The following is a 7,296-nucleotide window of genomic DNA, read 5'->3' on the forward strand; positions in this document are numbered from 1 at the left end:
TAAGGTATGCTGATGATGCCATTTTTAGTGTCAGCAGCAAAAAGGAGAACTGGGGTACCTCATTAAAATAATGGGGTACCCCAGTTGAATGTGAAAGCTCGAAATATAGTTTAAGAATTAATCGTGATAAAACAAAATACTTGGCCATAGATGAAAATGACAATTTCGCCCACAACATTGACTTTGAGAAGGTGGATAAGTTCATTTACCTTGGAGAATAACCACGAAGAGGAGATGTCAATCAGAAATTGGAAAAGAATTACTATGGGGAGGTCAACAATGGTGCAAATACAGAAAATCTAGAAAGAGAAACATTTCTATCGCCACCAAATCAAGACTGGGCAATAGCTTGGTGTATTCAATTTTCATTTATGGTATTGAATCTTGAACACTCAGCGAAAACGATATGAACCAGATAAATAGCTCTTCGAGATGTGCTGGAGAAGGATGCTGAGAGTCTCTTTGATAAATGTCTAATGCAAGTAATAAATCAAGAATGTGACATTGTAAATGAAAGAATTCTCAACTATTTCAGTCATATTTCAAGTCGTGAAAATGTAAAACTGGATAAACTTATTATCCATCACAAAGTGGAGTACAAAGAAAGAGGAGGATGCCCAAGATCAATGGTTGGACCAGATCGAAAAGATCACTGGATTTATTTTGGAATTGACCACTGCCACAACAAAATACAGAAACTGAGAGACATTGTGGCTAGGGTTATGAGTTCTCAGACATGAGGAGACCTAGCAATGCAATATTACTCATTCTAAATAATAATTAGAATCAGTGTAGCTCAGTGCAAGTGACTTTTGCACTCCATGGTTCTAAGCTGCCTGAAGAAAGACTTCTGCTAGACTAGTTCCCTTAGTCACCGATTAGAGGAGTTTTTTTGAGACTTTCTTTAACCAATTCCCGACTTAGTCGATAGTCGATCGCTGGTATGGTCAAAGGTTTTTTCTTCCATAAACTGGTTTTTTTTTCGTTACATAGAACCCATGCTATTTCAGACAATAAAAATAGTGCTAAAATTAGGAGCCAAAATATGGTGTCACTTTCCAGCAGTCATTTCACTGGATGCCATTTATAATTAATGATATAGTCTATCTCTAATAGTCTCTGGTCGACAATTAGAGATAGCTGCAATCAGAGATAGTTTTAAATTGCACTTCGGGCTCTTTAAGTTAAACGGAGGTTATTAAGTTCTATGCCTCATTACCCTCTACGGGAATAAAAGATATAAAGGATTATTATTATTATTATTATTATTATTCACTGGCATCTTACTAATTTCCTATTATCATTGTCTGAGCCTGTGTAGCTCAGTGGATGTGGCGTTTGCCAACCACGGCGCTTGACCGCACGAAGGAAGACTTGGTTTCGAGTCTAGTCGGCGACTAGAGGATATTTTTCTAAGCCCTTTTTCGACCGGTTCCCGAGTTAGTCGATCTCTGGCACGGGCAAGCAGGTTTTTCCTCCCGGAAACTCGGGTTTTTCGTCCTGTAAACTCAAGAAAATCGACCGTAGAACCCACATTATTTCAGACATTAAATATATTGTGTTAGGGACCACGAGATGGCGGCACATTTGAGCCGTCTCTCTTCACTGAGTACCGCTGATAGCCTTGGGCCATCTATCTCTGATTGTTACCAGTGGAGATTGAACTGCCCACTCGGTCTCCAAAAAGTTAGATAGGGCTAAATGGCCTCGCCTACTCGTAGGTGGGGCAGTTTTATCCCTAACTTTTGGAGAGTGAGAAGGCAGTTCAAACTCCACCAGTAGCTAACCAGAGTCAACTAACCCAAAAGTCTCACTAATTATTCTCAGCATCTAGTGAAGAGAGACACTGACAAGTGACGCCATCTCGTGGTCCTCCTAATCCTAACACTATATTTACTGTCTGCAGTTAGAGTTCGGTCTAGTGTCGATTTTCTTGAGCTTCTGGGAAAAAAATAAAATAAATGCTTGTCCGTGCCTTTGTTCGATTAATTCGGGATCCGGTTCAAAACGTCAGAAAACGTTCCTCTCTCCCACGACTAGCATTGAACTGAGGTCGCTGTTCTCCAGGTGGTCTATCATAGTCGACACACGTCACTTTCGCAGAGATATCGCCTATCTTTGCAGTCATCTATCTTGTTGAATCGCATGTTTATTAATTTGAGCCTCTTGAATCATTATTCATCTCATGTTTTCCAGAACGCTTCTTTTTTTTATCTCTAATCTTGTTCTGCATACATTGGATTTGGTATCTCATCTCAGGATATTCGACTTACATTATCTTTATGTTATACTTTCATTATTTTTTCCTAATAATCTGTGTCACTTCTTATATTAAATATATTCTTGTTTCTGTGACGTCCTTTAACCATTTTGAATTTCTTGTTTCCTCTTTTTAAGTCTCCCTTTACTTCAATGAAATTTCTTCACATTGAAGAAAAATTCTTTATATCTTATTATCTCTTTTGCATATTCAAGAGGCTTGAATATGCAAAAAAAATGTGTTAAGATTCTTAACACATACACGAAGCACAACGCACCTAGCTTTTGTCGAAGTTTCATCATTTTTCTACCTATATAGTTTCCAAAACAGGAATACATTAAAAACCGTTCAGAAATCTTGAAATATATCGACACGACAGTTATACTTTTCGATTACTTGCCACTTATGTTGACTGAATAGATGTTTTTAATATGGATTCCATCTCTTTTTGTCTGAGATAGTGCCATTTCATAGTTGTTCCATTCCATTCCTTAGATGGGAATGTTCATGTTCCATTTTCCTACTTTAATTCAGTTTTCTTTGATGATCTTTGAAAATGTCTTTCAGCTGCTTCAACTCCCACTGTTAAACTCCCGTATCCTTTTATTTTTCAAAATGGAGAGATCATATCTTCAACACAGGATACTGAATTTTTTTCATCAGCTAACGTCTTTTATTCCCGTATAGGGAATACCCGAGACCATTTTAGCCCTATCTAACTTTGGGAGACTGAAGAGACAGTTCAATTTACATCGGTAGCCAATCAAAGATAGCTAGCCCAAGACTGTCACTAATGGTACATGGCATCTGGTGAGGAGAGGTGACTAACAAGTTTCACCATCTTGTGGCCGCTAATCCTAAAACTATGTTTACTGTCTGAGAACACACACAATTTACAGACAAAAATTACTAGTTGTGGTGGTGTTGGAGGGGGGCGGTAGATGGCGTTGATTCGTAGTAGAGGTAATGTGTAGGGACAGTTGAAGATGTCCTCCCGCGATGAGTCTTCGGACTCCTTGGAGGTATCAGGAATAATAATAGTAATAATAAAACAGTGGGTTCTACGGTCGATTTTCTTCAGTTTACATGGTGAAAAACCTGAGTTTCCGGGAGAAAAAATCCGCTTGCCCATGTAAGAATTTGACTAACTTGAGAACAGGTCGAAAAAAAGTTAAGTATAAATTCTTTACTCGGCAACTAGAATCGAACTTACAACGCTCTCTCTCTCTCTCTCTTTCTCTCTCTCTCTGGACAATTTAGTGCTTCAGAAGGCACATACCACTTCCACTGAACTACAAAGAAATAGCTCAGTAGGTGTGGCGTTTGCACACCACGGCGTTTGGCCGCACGAAGGAAGACTTGGTTTCGAGTCTAGTCGGCGACTAGAGGAAATTTTTCTAAGCCTTTTTTCGACCGGTTCCCGAGTTAGTCGATCTCTAGCACAGGCAAGTGGGTTTTTCCTCCCGGAAACTCGGGTTTTTCGTCCCGTAAACTCAAGAAAATCGACCGTAGAACCCACATTATTTCATACATTATATATATTGTGTTAGGGTTAGGGACCACGAGATGGCGGCACATTTGAGCCGTCTCTCTCTTCACTGTATACCGCTTAATTAGTGATAGCCTTGGGCCATCTATCTCTAATTGATACCAGTGGAGATTGAACTGCCCACTCAGTCTCCAAAAGTTAGATAGGGCTAAATGGCCTCGCCTCCTCCCCGTATACGGGAATAAAAAGGTGTTAGCTTATTTTTTTTTTTTTAAATATTCTTCAACTATTATGAAGGTTAGTGTTCCAGAGTTGGACCCCTCTTTTGAGTACATCATTATAAATCCTGTTATAGAAATTCTGCTAAAAAATTTCTCTAGTTGGTAAATGCAATCGAATTTATAGTGGCCTTTTTCTAGTACTGAAGAAGAAGCGAGCTCCAGTTTTATAGAGCTGCACAGATTCTTGATCCATTCATATTTATTTGGAAAATGGAAGGTAGTTACAAAGGTAATAAATGTTCACCATCAAAGTAATTAAAAATGTATTAACAATCAACTTTCATGCAACCAACAATATTTTCTCAACTGATAAATATTTGTCATTGCAGATTCCATCACTGTAATTGAATGGGGTCTGTTTACTCATATGAGTACCTTTCAGCAATACTATTTCAAAGGTCTAGCTAAATGTAATATAGCATATACTTATCATGATATGGCTAAGGCATTTATCTTTTTTATGTGAATCTCATTCTTAAATGGTTGCTTTTCTTTCGAGACCAAACGTGAAAATTATAAAATGTATTCAGATCTCCATGCTCATGAATATAAACTCACACCAAGTAATAAAACTCAACTACCACCTAAAAGTGTGCACACACATCCATACGACTTTGCGATTTGAACATACTCTATCAGTTTGGGAAAGATGCTTTACAACTCAGTGAACTATTTTGCTTTTAACATAGTACTTATTAAGTAATTTCTCATTATGTTATTGGTCTTCTTCAATTGTATTGCTAGTTTTCTGTTTGCTTATTTTATGTAAAAGTAGATGGAAATGATGGATCTTTATTATCAGCATTATACTAATCCAGATGTTACATGGAAACTAAAGGTGGTAGGATACCATTCTCTCTCTCTCTCATATTATTTTGTTGATTTTCTTCTGTATATCAACAGACATCTCCAATTAACTGGAGAAGTGTGTTAATTGAAACGTTCTGATTTTGCTAAAATTGTACAACACACTCCTTTTTTTTTCTTATGTAAAAAATCTACATAACACAAAACAGTGTTAACTTCATTGGTATCAAATTATATAGATATATATTTATATATGTATTCTTGATCTTCTACTTGGTTGTAATGACACATTTTAAAGAATAAATTTTAAATTACTTTAAACCGACATAAAATTAAATTTTAATGATAATGATACAACTAGTTTCAGCCTTTTACAGGTATCCACTAAAGGTAGAACACAGTAATAAAAAATTGAAGTTACAAAACACTGAGAATTACAGGCCAAAAATGCAATACATAATTGACACAAAAACTGTATTTTTTAAGTCGTTCTATCTAATGCGTTATTGTTTGTTGCATGCGTGCTTGCAGGTTCTCTTGAGCGCCAGTATTGAGCAACTGCAGTATGGCTATCAGGGATGTTATAACTCAAATTGCTGTTCAAATGTTCAGGATTAAGCAGGATTTCTCTGGACTCCACGATTTTCCTTTTTATATATAAGGAAAATATATATATATATATATATATATATATATATATATATATATATATATATATATATATATATATATATATATATATATATATATATATATATATATATATATATATATATATATATATATATATATATATATATTTCAATTCTCCCACGTACAACCTTTCAAAATATCTTGCCAAATACCTCAAAAGTTTTTCAGGTAAGTCTCCATCCTTTATCAAGAACACTACAGAATTTGTTACATACATCAAGGATATTACAGTTAATGAAGATGACATCAAGGCTAGCTTGGACATAACTTCTTTGTTCACTAATGTCCGAACAGATGAAGTCCTAACATGACTCAAGGACAAATTATCCAAAAAATTGTTAGCCTTGCTTACACATTGCATCAGGTCCGGTTACTTCAAATTTCAAGATAATATATACAAACAAAATCATGGACTGGTTATGGGTAATCCTTTATCCCCTGTATTGGCAAATATTTACTTAGAGGATTTTGAAACCAAAGCTACCTCTTCCTTTATTTTAACACCTAAAGTTTGGAAATTCTATGTAGATGATGTCTTCATTATTTGGAGCCATAGACATTATTCCCTTTTGGTTTTCCTCGAACATCTCATTAGCCGACATCAAAGTATTAAGTTTACTGCTAAGCTTGAAACGGATAATTCCTTTCCTTTTCTTGATGTCAAACTGACTCGCTTTTCTGGTAAACTCAAAATATCGATATATAGAAAGCCCACACATACCAACAGATATCTGCATAGTCAGTCCCATCACTTCCCTCCTCATAAACTCGGAATAATTTCCACCTTGGGACATAGAGACCGTTCTCTTCTGGATGACCCAAATGAACTGCTTATAGAAATAAACCATCTGAAAATTTCTTTCAAAGTTAATTGATATTCCAAGAGAATCATTGAAAAATTCCTTCTTAATCCTCCTAGACATCACTCAGAAGAAACAAATAGATTCGAAGACAATATATATATTCCTCACATAAGTACAGTTTCACATAAATTAGCAAAAGTTCTAAGAAAATAAAATTTTCGTAGAACCTTATCCACTTCACTTCCAAAGATCCGTTTCTTAATAAGCCACCCGAAACCTTTTCATCATCAACTCAAATACCCTGGTGTATATAAAATATTGTGTGATTGTGATATTCCTTATTTTGGACAGACAGACAAATCTGTCGAATTGCGTGTGGAAGAACACATGAGGGACATTACTTACAAGAGACAGTGAGCCAGTGCATTATCTAGTCATATCCTTTTCTCAGCTAATCCTAATGATGAAAACCAAAGTCACAGTCTGCTGGGGAAAATCTACTAACATCTTCCGTTGCAATGATGAACTAGAGAGAAAAAAATCGTAGAATTTAGAGAAATCATCTTCAATCCTCTTCATCTAAATAATAACTTGAGCTACAACCTCCCAGATAGTCATTCAGCTGTAATCATGTACTGGCGTTCACGAGATGCTACTAGCACGCACTTTCCCAACAATACAACTAACAAAAGAACAGCTTTAAATACAACCGCAACGATTTAGTGTCAATTATGTATAGAGACTCTGTATGATGTTCATAGTTTATTTAAGCTTCAGTGTTTTAGTATTTTTTCTTTTTTCTTCCTCTTATAATCTCACTTGATGAAGGTTATTAAGCCGAAACTAGTCGTGTTTTTATATTAAAACCTTTTTACTTAAATCTTGTACTAGTCATTCAATTCTATTTCAATTCAATATATATATATATATATATATATATATATATATATATATATATATTCA

This window comes from Typopeltis vanoorti, chromosome 3, assembly GCF_054136105.1.
Source record: "Typopeltis vanoorti isolate ZY-2024b chromosome 3, IOZ_Tvanoo_1.0, whole genome shotgun sequence".
Lineage (NCBI taxonomy): Eukaryota > Metazoa > Arthropoda > Arachnida > Uropygi > Thelyphonidae > Typopeltis > Typopeltis vanoorti.